Below are 12,746 nucleotides of genomic sequence, written 5' to 3' on the forward strand. Positions count from 1 at the left end.
TAAAATTACACTGGAAAATTAATAAGTGTGTTATGAATTTGTCAAATTAACAGATTAAGTGGAGCACAGGGAGCTGGGTGGTAAGCCAAGGTTCAACAACAGATCACAAGAGGAAATGAAATAAAGAAGTTCATTCTTCACAAGTCCTAGAGGAAGTACTTGACAAGCCTCAAGGAACCACAAGGAGGTCAAGGCAGAGAGCAGACAGAGACCAGACCTGAGGCACACGCCTTTCTTAGTGTCTATGTGAAGCGCGAAGAGCTCATTCATTGGAAAAGACCCTGATGCTGGGAAAGACTGAAGGCAGGAGGAGAAGGGGACGACAGAGGATGAGATGGCTGGATGGCATCACCGACTCAATGGACACAAGTTTGGGTAAACTCTGGGAGTCGGTGATGGACAGGGAGGCCTGGCGTGCTGCAGTTCATTGGGTCGCAAAGTCGGACACGACTGAGCAACTGAACTGAGCTGAACTGAGGTGCTTTGGGCTTCCTGGGTTAAGCCTATATTGATAAACTCAAACCAAATGACCAGGGTTTTGGTAAGCCACCTGGGCACAGAAGGGCAAGGCAGTGGGAGGGAGAGGACACAGCTGACTAGCAGTGCTGTCAGAAACCCGCATGTTCCTGTGACTCTGAGGGTCACTATGTAGGGTATGCACTTGCTTGAGGGGGCATCAGTTTAAGGTCACTGCAGGCTGCTGGGCCAAACCAAATGGATGCCAACAAGAAACACCATGGAGTAGCTTAGCTAAACTCTCAACCAAGCTTGAGATGAAAACTAGAGAAATGATCAGTGTGGCAAGATTTGGGTAAAGAATCTATTTCAGTCAATTAAGTTCAATTATCTAAGCAGGTGAGTTTTAAAATAGTTTTTAAAGATGTCTGAAAAAAAGAAAGTCTTGTGCTGAGAAAAAAGATCTTACCACCACCTCTGGGGGGAAAAATACTATTCAGCAAGTTTGTTAGCCAAGTACATGTACTTTCCAATTACAGATCACTGGCTATGCAAACACCAGGAACTAACATTCACATGCATGAAATGACCTATATTTCTAGTCTTGGAGAACCAAAGGCAGCAGTTCTCAAATTACAGTCCCGAGACCAGCAGCGTCAGTATCACCTGGAAATTTACAGGCAATGAAAACCTTCTGGCTGGATCCTAGACCTATTAATCAGAAACTCTTAGAGCTGAGCTGAGCAATCCATGACTTGACAAGTTCTTCAGGTGATTCTGATGTAAGCTAAGTTTGAGATCTACTGGTAGATAATGCTGAGGAAAGCATCCAATCAGCTACGTAAGAACCATTCTTTTCTTTCTTCTTTTTAATATTAGCAATCTCTTAACCAGTATCACTATTAGGTGAAAGAAATGCTCTTAACTAGGGACCTCACTTTCAGACTTAATGCTCCTGCAAAGGAAGAATCCAAAAGAAATTTTATAAGAATGTGGTTTTGCTTTTGGGGAAGGGAAGGGAGGCAGTTATTCATTTAACAAGTATTTAACAAGCAGTTACTTTGTTCCAGGCACTCACCAAGAAGGAAAGACAAGGAAGTAGAGAAAAACTCTGAAAGCCACCAACAATTCTATCCTGGGTTCTATTCAGTGTATTCCTAATAACAGACTGTCTATTCTTGGAGTACACCTAGAGAGTAACACCCACGTGAGTAATAAGGTATATAGATTGAAAGCAATGGACTAGCAAAGCAAAAAATCCTTGGTTTATCCCTGATGATCTAGAATCAGTGGTTCTCAAACTTTTAACATATATCAGAATCACCTAGAGGGCTTATTAAAACACAGATTCCTAGGTCCAATCTCTGGAGTTTCCATCCTCAGTATTCTGAGGCCCCCAATTTTTTTACTTCTAATAAATACCCAAGTGATGCTGATGGTCCAGGAACCACATTTTGAGAACCCCCAATCTAGACGATCAGGCACAAAACAAATGTGGAAGCATTCCACGCAGGAAAAGTCTAGAGATTACCAGTACATTCCTCAAGACTTATTTCAATTGTAATTATTGCTCAGATTTAGTTTGCTGCCCTCAGGGCAAAGATAATAGGCAAGAGAGAGATTACCTTTTAAGCAATTTTATCATGATAAACTGTGATCAGCTATCTATGTTGGATTAATAAATCTCCAATATGAGGGATTTCCTAAACTAGAAGCAAAAACTGGTCCTCAAATATTTCCATAATTGTGATGCAGAAATCCAAATCTTGTTTTAATATTCTGTACTATACGGATGGACTTCTCTAAAAATTTGAGGCAGGCTCTCCCTTCGGGCCCAAGGAAAATCCTGTATCTACCTAATTATATACAGCCAAATGAGAGTAAAGTTAGAAGTAATTTACATGCTTTAAAGACTATCCCAAGAGCCTGGGCTATGGGGAAAGAGTACTTCCAGTTCAGCTGCTTTTCAACAGGAGAATAATTAAAGTTAAGGAGTCCCCAAGGCTTAGGAATCCCCTGGTTCCTTTCCCTTGAGAGTCTAGAAGCTTTGAGAAAAATAGATCAAGTTCCACAAAGAGGTCAAAGTCATTCTGGCTACAAAGGTGAGAAAACAGATCGACTCTTCAATAACACAATCCTCCAGTCCTTAGTCCTTCCTTCAATCTTCTCAAATGCCAAATTCTGATTGGCTTGACCCAAACAGAATCATTCAACTATGGAGTAAATTAGCAAATGATAACTTGAAACCTACTGCATAACAAGGAAGATAACCTGGATTACCTAACTGGATTATCTACCCTTATCCTCCATATCAACCTTGTTTTATGCTATTTATAGACAAATACAACTTGGGAGTAACTGTTACTATTAGTGAGCCCAAGTATTAAATATAAAGAATGTCTTCCTCTAAGATACTGAAACACACTGTATTGTAAACACAGTGAAAAGTCAATGACAACAGCTAGAAAGTTGCCACCTTGCCTGCTTAAAGTCACTTCTTGTCCTCTCCATGCAGAAACAAGCAGAGAGATGATTGCTTAGCCGAAGACCTGGAAAGTAGATGTTTTCCTGAAAAGTGTAAAATATGTAAGTTGTGTTACCAGACTGTGAAAGATGAAGGATAGATCAATATAACCCCAATCTTGAGTTCATTCTCTGCTCAACAGATGGAAATTATTTGTAAGAGGAGTCAGGGAATTGTTGAAAAGCACAGGGATTAAAATTAGTAGGTAATCTATTACGGCTATGAGACTTTTTAAAAGACGTTAGGGAAATATGAAGTAATAATCAGATGACTAATGATAATCACATACATTTTTCAAGAGGCTTAAAAAGAAAACCTTGGAAGAGAAATAACAATAAAAGCAACCTATAATCCTGGTAGAAAGATTATCAGTTACTTTCTCTAACAACAAAATAATCTCTAAAATTGGTCAGATCTAAAACCCACACAATTCTTTTTTTAGTGTTTATTTATTTGGCTGCATCGGATCTCAGTTGTGGCACGTGGGCTTAATTGCCCTGGTGACATGTGGGATCTTAGTTCCCTGACCAGGGATTGAACCTGAATATCCTGCATTGGAAGACAGATTCTTAACCACTGGACCACCTGGGAAGTACCCCCACACAATTCATTTTTCTTTATGTAGGAAAATAACTAGATATGGGGCATCCCTTGGTAAGTATCTAACTTGAACTGAACCAATGCTGAATCGACTTTTCCTCCTGCACTGGCCTGTTTTCTAGTTAAAAACCAAGAGATTCTTCAGACTGCCCTCTAAGATCAATGAACTGTGCACTGAATCATTCTTGCCATTCAAGATGTTCCTCTTGTTTAAGAATATTAAGCTATCTTACTTTATTGGTCCAAAGAATTCAACAGTAGTTTAATTTTCTACACATCTTGGTATGGAAAATATAGCCACCAATCATATTCACCGAATATGGTCCACTGAATGTAAAAGTAGGAAATGTATAGCTGAGGCCAGAAACATAAGTTTAAAAAAAATTTTTTTTCCCCAGTGGTCATGTATGGATGTGAGAGTTGGACTATAAAGAAAGTTGAGTGCCGAAGAATTGATGCTTTTGAACTGTGGTGTTGGAGAAGACTCTTGAGAGTCTCTTGGACTGCAAGGAGATCCAACTAGTCCATCCTAAAGGAAATCAATCCTGGGTGTTCTTTGGAGGGTCTGATGTTGAAACTGAAACTCCAATACTTTGGCCATCTGATGCAAGGAGCTGACTCATTTGAAAAGACCCTGGTGCTTGGAAAGATAGAGGGCAGGAGAAGGGGACGACTGAGGATAAGATGGTTGAATGGCATCACTGACTCAATGGACATGAGTTTGGGTGGGCTCTGGGAGTCGGTGTTGGACAGGGAGGCCTGGCATGCTACAGTTCATGGGGTCGCAAAGAGTTGGACACGACTGAGCGACTGAACTGAACTGAAACTATGTATATTTGTAATGGAGTCATGTCCAGAAAACACTAATACACAATTATAACTTCTAAGTAAGTTTATTTAATTATCCATCGTTCTCATGAAAGAGATAAACCATTCACTTAAAAATTAATCTTTTTCCCATGTTTGAATTTGAGACGGTAACAACCAGCAATTATCCAATATTCTTTCACATTAGCAACAAATAAAATGTGCATTCTTACTAACATCAGAATAGATTTTAATATATAAAGAACAAACAAGTAGTTACCAGTGAGAGGGAAGACAGACATAGACACAGACAGACTAGAAACTTAAAGGGCTTCAAAGAAACCTGTAGACAAACCTTGAATATTATCAAGATCCCAGAAAAAAAGGAACTAGAATACAAGTCATAGCACCTTAGGCAGAGAAATGAACTTGGATCAGTTTTCTTGACTTCTGTGATGTTATTCTTTTGCCAGACTTTTAGTCCCACTTTTGGATAGCCCATAAATACAGCAGTGACCAAAACAGAATAATGTGCTATTAGCTTTTCTTCAGACTCAACAAATTTGTAGCAAATAATTATTTTAAAAAATTAGCATAAATAGTTCATACAGATTGTTTTAAAGAGAAGATTACTTAACTTATGCCCTAGATCAGAGATAAATATATTTTTAGCAGCAGTTTGGTAAAGCCAGATCACCTGGTTCAAAATCCTGTTTTGCCTCTTACTAACTGTGCAACTTTGGACACTTAACCCAATCTCTCTGTGCCTCAGCTGCTTCATATATAAAAACAAGAAAATTAGTATCTATTCAGGGGCTGCTCTGGTGCCTCAGTGGTAAAGAATCCGCTTGCCAGTGTAGGAGAGACAGGTTTCGTCCCTGATCAGCGAAGATCCCACAGGCCATGGAGCGACTAAGCCCGTGTGCTACAATTACTGTGCTCCAGAGCCCAGGAGCCTGAACTACTGAGCCCTCACATCTAGAGTCAGTGCTCCACAAGAGAAGCCACTGCAATGAGAAGCCCATACACCGCAACTAGAGAGTAGCCTCCGCCAGCCCCAACTGGAGGGGAAAAAGCCCATGCAGCAACACAGACCCAGCACAGACAAAAATAAATAAATAAAAATTATTTAAAAAATTCTCAACAAGCTAATTCAGTTAATCAACACTCTCCTGTTGTACTGGTTAACTGAATTAATATATGCAACACAGAAAAATGATTGCTTTATAGTAAAGTGCTCTGTAAGCGTTGGCTATTACAGGTGTATATTTAAATCACATAAAGACGTGTAGTTTTTTAATCCTTACAGTTTAATATTAAACATCTAACATTCCTCCATCCTTTTGCATCTAGTTACACTATTTATTGACCTGTGAAGCCCTATGCTCTTTTTAGCCTTAAGAAAGAATAAGAATATGCAACATGCTTGCTAAATGCCTCAGACGGATAGGCACAAAGTATTTGAAGAAACTAAAATACTTAGTTTAATTGATTGGATAGGGCTTGAAAGATGCCTGTAAACACAAAATTTGGGTCTTCTAGAGACAGAGATGGATTTGTGGAACATTTAAAATGTGTTCACTGAAGTTACTTCCTATTCCCTGGATAACTATGACACCATACAAATACACCCCACAGAATCTAAGGGATGTATAAACTTTAAATAAGACTGTCATTTCAAGGTCAAAAGGGCTTACAGACTTCCCTGACCACCACTACATTGGATAATTCTACTAACAAAGAATCTGGCTTTACAAAAGCTTTGTCCCTTTTGGACTTTTTTAATGATTAATGGCATAAAATAGTGGTAATGTTTTCATCTATATTAGGAAGTATTTGTTCATATCTTCCTTTACGAATGATCATTCATTTTTTTGCTCATAGTTTCTGTTAAGATCAAGCATTAAAATGCTTATGTGAGCTTTAAAGATCTCTCAAAACAAGGCTTTACTTGTAAGTCAGAGTACAGGACACTGCCTTATTAAAACAGAGGTACAGCAAGGTGCAATAAATGTGGATTAATGGGAAAAACAAAGGATTGGCGGTCAAAAACCTAGGCTTGAGGTTCCTGCTCTGCTACTAACTAGCTATTTCAGTTTATAAAACCGAAAATGTGTTCTGAAAATAACCTCTCTCAAGTTCACCGGTAAATTTATTTTGGGAGGAGGGAGTCTCACACTCTTTAGAAAGTCTGTTAAGCTATATTATCTTCTCCACAAAAAAAATGAACACAATTCACTCTTTTTTTTTTGGCAAAGAATTAGGAACTTCTGTACTCACTGAAGTCCATGTATCCCAAGTTTAGAACTTTTAAATGAGACAATTACAATGGTACCTGCTGATTTAATACCAAAAATGCCGCTTACCCATTTTCATTACCCCCACACTTCGAAGTTTGGGTGTTCAACCTGTAAATATATCAGAGCTAATAAGTTTATGCTTAGAAAACCGTCAAGGAAACACCACTTTATCCTCATCAGCAAAAAGAAAGTATTTCCCCCCACTTGAGGAGTATGTGCTCTCCTAGGAGGTTTGAGATTTCTATCCTGACAAGCTACACCCTCAAACCAGTGATTTTCTCTATTGCACTGAAAGTGTGTTAGTCGCTCAGTCAAGTCTGCCTCTTTGCGACCACATGGACTTGCCCACATAGCTGGCCAGGCTCCTCTGTCCGTGGGATTCTCCAGGCAAAAACACTGGAGTGGGTTGCCATTCCCTTCTCCAGGGGATCTTCCCGACCCAAGGATAGAACCCAGGCCTCCTGCATAGCAGGCAGATTCTTTACTGTCTGAGCCACCACACATTATTGTCCTCAAAATTCTCAAGTTGAATTACAGTAAACCTCTTGAAGAAACTTAAAAAAAAAAAAAATTTTATATCTAGGGTCTAATAAGCACTAGCAAAGCTATCCAAAAAGGAAACTTAGGTTCTGATAAGGACTGAACCGTTGATATGTATTCATAGCCGCACTGCTGAAAGCCATAGCAGGAGCTTTGCCAGAGTCTCAGCTGTTGTAATTAAAGACAGACCCTCAGGAGCAGCCACCGTTAGTGGCGAAGTGCTGTCATTACAAAGGCTTTGCATTATGTGGATTACACATTTCAAGCATACAGAGTTGCTACCAGACCTCAGGGACCATCTTTACCGGCAAAACTGCTCATTAAAGCAATCAAGTTTTCTCTATGCATGTGTTTTAAAATTTTCTAAACTTCGCTTAGCTTGTTGGGCAACTTTACCTAACCATGTGAAACAGAGACATCTCTATAGAAGTTCTGACAGTCTCACTCTACTACTTGACCAATTTTAAAAACCAAAGCATTACAAAGTAAAAACCAACCACCCAAGAACATCACTTATAGACACATCAGATCAACAAATAAAATACTGCTGCTCTGGAAATAACTGTTGGACCCCCCAAAAATCACTTTTTAAGTAAATAAGTATAAGCAACAAAATATGAATAGAATAAAACAAAGATTTAGAGGAAAGCCAATTCCAACTGTGCAACACAATCATGGTTCATGATCTAATAGAAAAACGTGCAGGTATTTCAAACCCTCTAAATCATCCTTCAACAAAGTACAGATATTTCTAAATAAATGAGAAAGGAAACAGGAACACAGAAAAGCAAACCAAAGTAGTATGCTTACCAAAAAAATCATAATTGCCAGTTTTCTAAAATTAATCACCCAAGTAATAATTGGGTGATTATTTTCCCAAACTTAAGATTTTGCAACCCAAGTACAGTATGATTATTGTTGTTTAGCCACTAAGTCCTGTCCGACTCTTGTAACCCCACGGACTGTAGCCCGCCAGGCTCCCACATCCACCTTTCTTGGGGTTTCCCAAGAAAAAACACTGGAGTGGGTTGCCATTTTCTTCTCCCAGGTATCTTCCTGACCAAGGGATAGAACCGGCGTCTCTTGCATTGGCAGGTGTATTCTTTACCTCTGGGAAGCCCACATTATGATAGCCTTCAGCATAATAAAACATAATTTTATAACTTAAAAGTGCCCATGTACACTAGTTGTACTCAGAGAAAAAATGATTCTCACATAACTTGTCATTGAGTAGAAGTGCAATAATATTTATCATCGATAAAAGTACTATAATTATATTTTACTGGTTCTATAAAGTAATTTTTACATATTCTTGACATACATCGAGCTATAATTGACATCACTTTCAGGTGTACAACATTCCACATGTATATACTGCAAAGAGGTGAAAACATTAACATATTAAATGATAAAAGTAAAAAATGGCTAAAAATTATACTAACATTGAAATTATCACTAGCCACTAGTTAGAAATTCCGGAAAACGTAAACAAAAGTTATGCTATTTTTTCTCGTTGTTCAACAACTGAACTCTACAGATAATTCCTTTTTTTCCCCCCCAGTCATATGAATTCTTCCATACGTTTTTTAAAAAGAAAATGTACATGGGTATTCAAGATACTTGAGGCATTCTCTTCAAAGTTTTACATCTTTATGTTTCAGTAAGCTTCGGATATTTAAGTATCTGGGCAGTAAAGCAGACTTGTTTCTGTTTTAATTGAAAGCTTTTAACAAAGTGAGCAATGACCGAGTATCGAAAAGGTTTCTAAATTGTGACTTCACTCCTCCAGTCCCCTTGGGCCTCAAATGTTAAAACGGTACCCTCTTTCCAATCAACAATATCTTTTGAATGAAGCCTAAAACCTTTTAAGAATATCTCATAAACCAAATTAACAGTTTTCTAAATGTGAACTCAAAGACATTTAAAGCCTGTACTACTTCCATTCCCTCTACACATACACGACACACTGTCGAAAGGAGAATTCAAAAACTTGTTATAATTTTATGCCACTCTGACTTCATACTTTGAAACAGTCCCATATTCATCTGTCGCTCCCAAAAGCGAATAATGCACTCACAGTTGGGATGCTTCACATTGCACTTGGAATCCACAATTTTGAAAACTTGAGGGAACTGTGGTTAAAGCCTTGCAATTACCAACAACCTCAGCCTGTTTTCTTTAACATCATTAAGCATTACTAAGTCATTTCTTTCCACACAGCCATGACGGCGGCCAAGGACATCAAATAAATACTGAGAAACTAACTGGAATATACTGAGCATTCCAAACAAATGGAGAAAATTCAACCCTAAGTACGGGAAGGAAGGAAACTGCCTTGAAAGATCTAAGTGGGCGCGAGTTTAGGAAATGGCTCAAACTAAACTACCTGGCAGTCGGGAGACGTTTTTTGCACCCACACCACCGTGGGATCTTAGGCGTTTCACGAAGATCAGAGAGCTGAATCAAGGAGTCAAGAACTACCGACGACACAGCAGCCTCGCAAACACTCCACCCAGCCCTTACAACGGCCGCATCGCCCGGGACACGCGGCGGCCGCATCGCCGGGCGCGTTAGGTCCGCCCGCCCGTCGGGGCTGCTCACCCCTCGCTGATGCCCGAGCGCCCTTCGCGCCCCGCTCCCGAGCCGCCCTCGCCTACCCGAACGCCCCCAAGTCCACCCGCTCCGGCAGCGGAGGGCCAGCGCCGGCGGGCATCGTCCGGAGAGCGCGGGCTCTGCTCCGAGGCGACGCGGCGCGCGGACGGCCGCACCGGCCCGGGCGGCTCAGCGCCTCGGGGCGCCGCGAGAGCAGCTGTCACGCCGGCGGCTTTCGGCGTCTGGCGCTCCGCAGCCGCGGGCGGCGCGTGAACCTGAGGGGGCGGCGGGTGCCGGGAGAAGCCACGCCCACCATGACGGCCCCGGCCCCGCCCCCAGGGTGCCTCCCCACCCCCACACACCCCCATCCCCCACCTCTGCCTCTGCGGCCCGCAACGAACGCCAGTGACTTCCTTCCGAAGGCCCGCAGGATTCCAGACTCTCTTCACTGCTTTCGGGCGACAAAGAACCGCGGACCCCTGGGTGCGGGCGACGCCGCGTCCGAGCTATGGGGCTTCCCCCTCCTGCTGCCTCAGCGTCCCTCAAGAGAAGCTAAAAGTTAAGCTAAAAGTTCACTCTAGGCATCGGGGCGTTCACTCCCCTCGCAGGCCCCACCTTTGGGTCCAAATGCTGAACTTCGTGATAATTTAACATTCTCTCTTGAATTCAATCTGGCACCTTGCTGGCTGCTAAATCGCCTCTCCACCAACGCCACATTTGCCCCACAAACCTTGAGCAGCCTTCTTTGCCCGGCCAGTTCTTCAGAATCCAAATTTTCGAGGCGATACAGGCCATACAGAACATCCACCAACCTGCCCCCGAAGAAGCTTCAGGAAGGAAGCGGGCGCTCCTCAGGCACGTGTACCTACGCACGCGGAGGAGTCTGTGCCCCGAAGATACAACATCTGAGCCTGCGCAGACAGCGGAGCCAGCGGCCTTGGGGGGCGGAACCTGAGGATGGGGGTGGGGGGCATTGGGGGTGGGGGGAGGGGGCGATTGGACCCTGAGCGTGAGTTCAGTGTCCCAACGAGAAAAGCGCGTCTACCACATACGCTATTTGCACATGTGAAATTGAAGTGAAAGTCGCTTAGTCTGTTGAACTCTTTGAGACCCCTATGGATTGTAGCTGCCCCCGCTGCCCCCCGCCCCAGGCTCCTCTGTCCACGGGATTGTCCAGCAGGAAGACTGGAGTGGGTTGCCATGCCCGTTTCCAGGGGCTCTTCCCAACCCAGGGATCAAACCCAGGTCTCTTGCATTGCGGGCGGGTTCTTTACAGTCTGAGCCAGCAGGGAAGCACACGGTAGACCTTAAATAAAGATCATTTTGTCAAATGGCTAAATGGTCTATACCTGCTACTGGCATCCTTTCCACTCTGTTGGGGGCCTGGGTTCTCTTCCACAAAGCTGGGTAGAGTGGGCACTGTGAAGAAAAGTTTCCAGGCATCCGCAGAAGGGGCCATTCCGGTACAGTTTTGTTGACTGTAATTCAAAAAGTTTTTGAAAAACAGTGTATGTTAGACAGCTGAAGACCAACTGCCTTAGCTGAAGCTTGTACTTGGCGGTAGTAAACACTTCACAACAAGTTTGAGGGATGAGAATGACAAGATTTTAAAGACTCCTTGGATTAATTATAGCATGACCTATTATAGCCAAATTTAAGGATTATCTAGGTCATAGAATCCAGCTCCTCCAGTCCAGTCACTGAAACTTAACTTTCCATTCGCAGGCCTGCACCATCCTTCTCTAGTCATTTTGGAACAGGGAACCCAAATGATGCTGAGAGAGCTAACTTAGGCAGGTTGATAAGAAGTCCAAGCCTAAGTCCGCTTTAAGGAGGAGGTGAACCTTCTTTCTTTTTCACATTCTTTTGCCTTGGATAAGTAGGCCTTGTAGGCAGCAGTATCTCTTGTTCAAGGACATGTCTTTTTTGAGCTTTGGATGAACATTACTGGAGGACTGGGGAAAACTTCCACAGCCTTGAGCTCTGGGTTAAGCTGTTCCTCTGGCTAATCTCATGCTGTTGTCATCCCAGGATGTATGTCACTGGGAAAGGGTCTGGGCAAAATTCTCACAGCCTTGAGGTATTTTTTATCTATTCTCAGCAGCTAGTTGAGAAGTATATAAGGCCCTGCTTCTGGCTCAGACGGGAAAGTGTCTGTCTACAATGTGGGAGACCTGGGTCCGATCCCTGGGTCGGGAAGATTCCCTGGAGAAGGAAACAGCAACCCACTCCAGTATTCTTGCCTAGAAAATCGCATGGATGGAGGAGCTTGGTGCAGGCTACTGTCCATGGGGTCGCAAAGAGTCGTGCACGACTGAGCGACTTGCCTTTCAACTAGTGAGGTGGGTCCTCTCCTGCCCCCTTCTGATGTCTATGTCAGAAGCTTTTTCTGTCACTTTCACTTTAAATAAAATCCACACAAAGTTCTGAGTGACTGAGACTGTCTTTGGTCCTGTAGTTAAATCTCCTTTGGAGACCATGAATCTGGGGGCACCATTCACCATAAGCTATCATCTTGGGGGCTCGTTCGGGAGCTTCAAGACAAGGTAAGGACACTTGGAGTATGTCAAGGCTGTATATTGTCACCCTGCTTATTTAACTTATATGTAGAGTACATCATGAGAAATGACGGGCTGGGTGAAGCACAAGCTGGAATCAATATTGCCAGGAGAAATATCAATAACTCACATATGCAGATGACACCACCCTTATGACAGAAAGCGAAGAAGAACTAAAGAACCTCTTGATGAAAGTGAAAGAGGAGAGTGAAAAATATGGCTTAAAACTCAACATTCAGAAAACTAAGATCATGGCATCCCATACCATCACTTCATGGCAAATAGATGGGGAAACAATGGAAACAGTGAGAGACTTTATTTGGGGGGGGGGGGGCTCCAAAATCACTGCAGATGGTGACTGCAGCCATG

General features: G+C 42.4%; 1 protein-coding gene across 1 annotated transcript in view; it reads right to left on the bottom strand.

The window, feature by feature from the left end:
* The window catches only part of TEX15 (testis expressed 15, meiosis and synapsis associated), a 73,032-nt gene extending 63,035 nt beyond the window's left edge, over nt 1-9,997 (bottom strand). Inside the window, exon 1 of the mRNA XM_043893851.1 lies at nt 9,885-9,997. The gene's annotated coding sequence lies outside the window, so the exon portion shown is untranslated. The remainder of the gene's footprint in view (nt 1-9,884) is intronic.
* Between the last annotated feature and the right edge of the window lie 2,749 nt (nt 9,998-12,746).

This window comes from Cervus elaphus, chromosome 32 (assembly GCF_910594005.1).
Source record: "Cervus elaphus chromosome 32, mCerEla1.1, whole genome shotgun sequence".
In the NCBI taxonomy this organism is placed as follows: domain Eukaryota; kingdom Metazoa; phylum Chordata; class Mammalia; order Artiodactyla; family Cervidae; genus Cervus; species Cervus elaphus.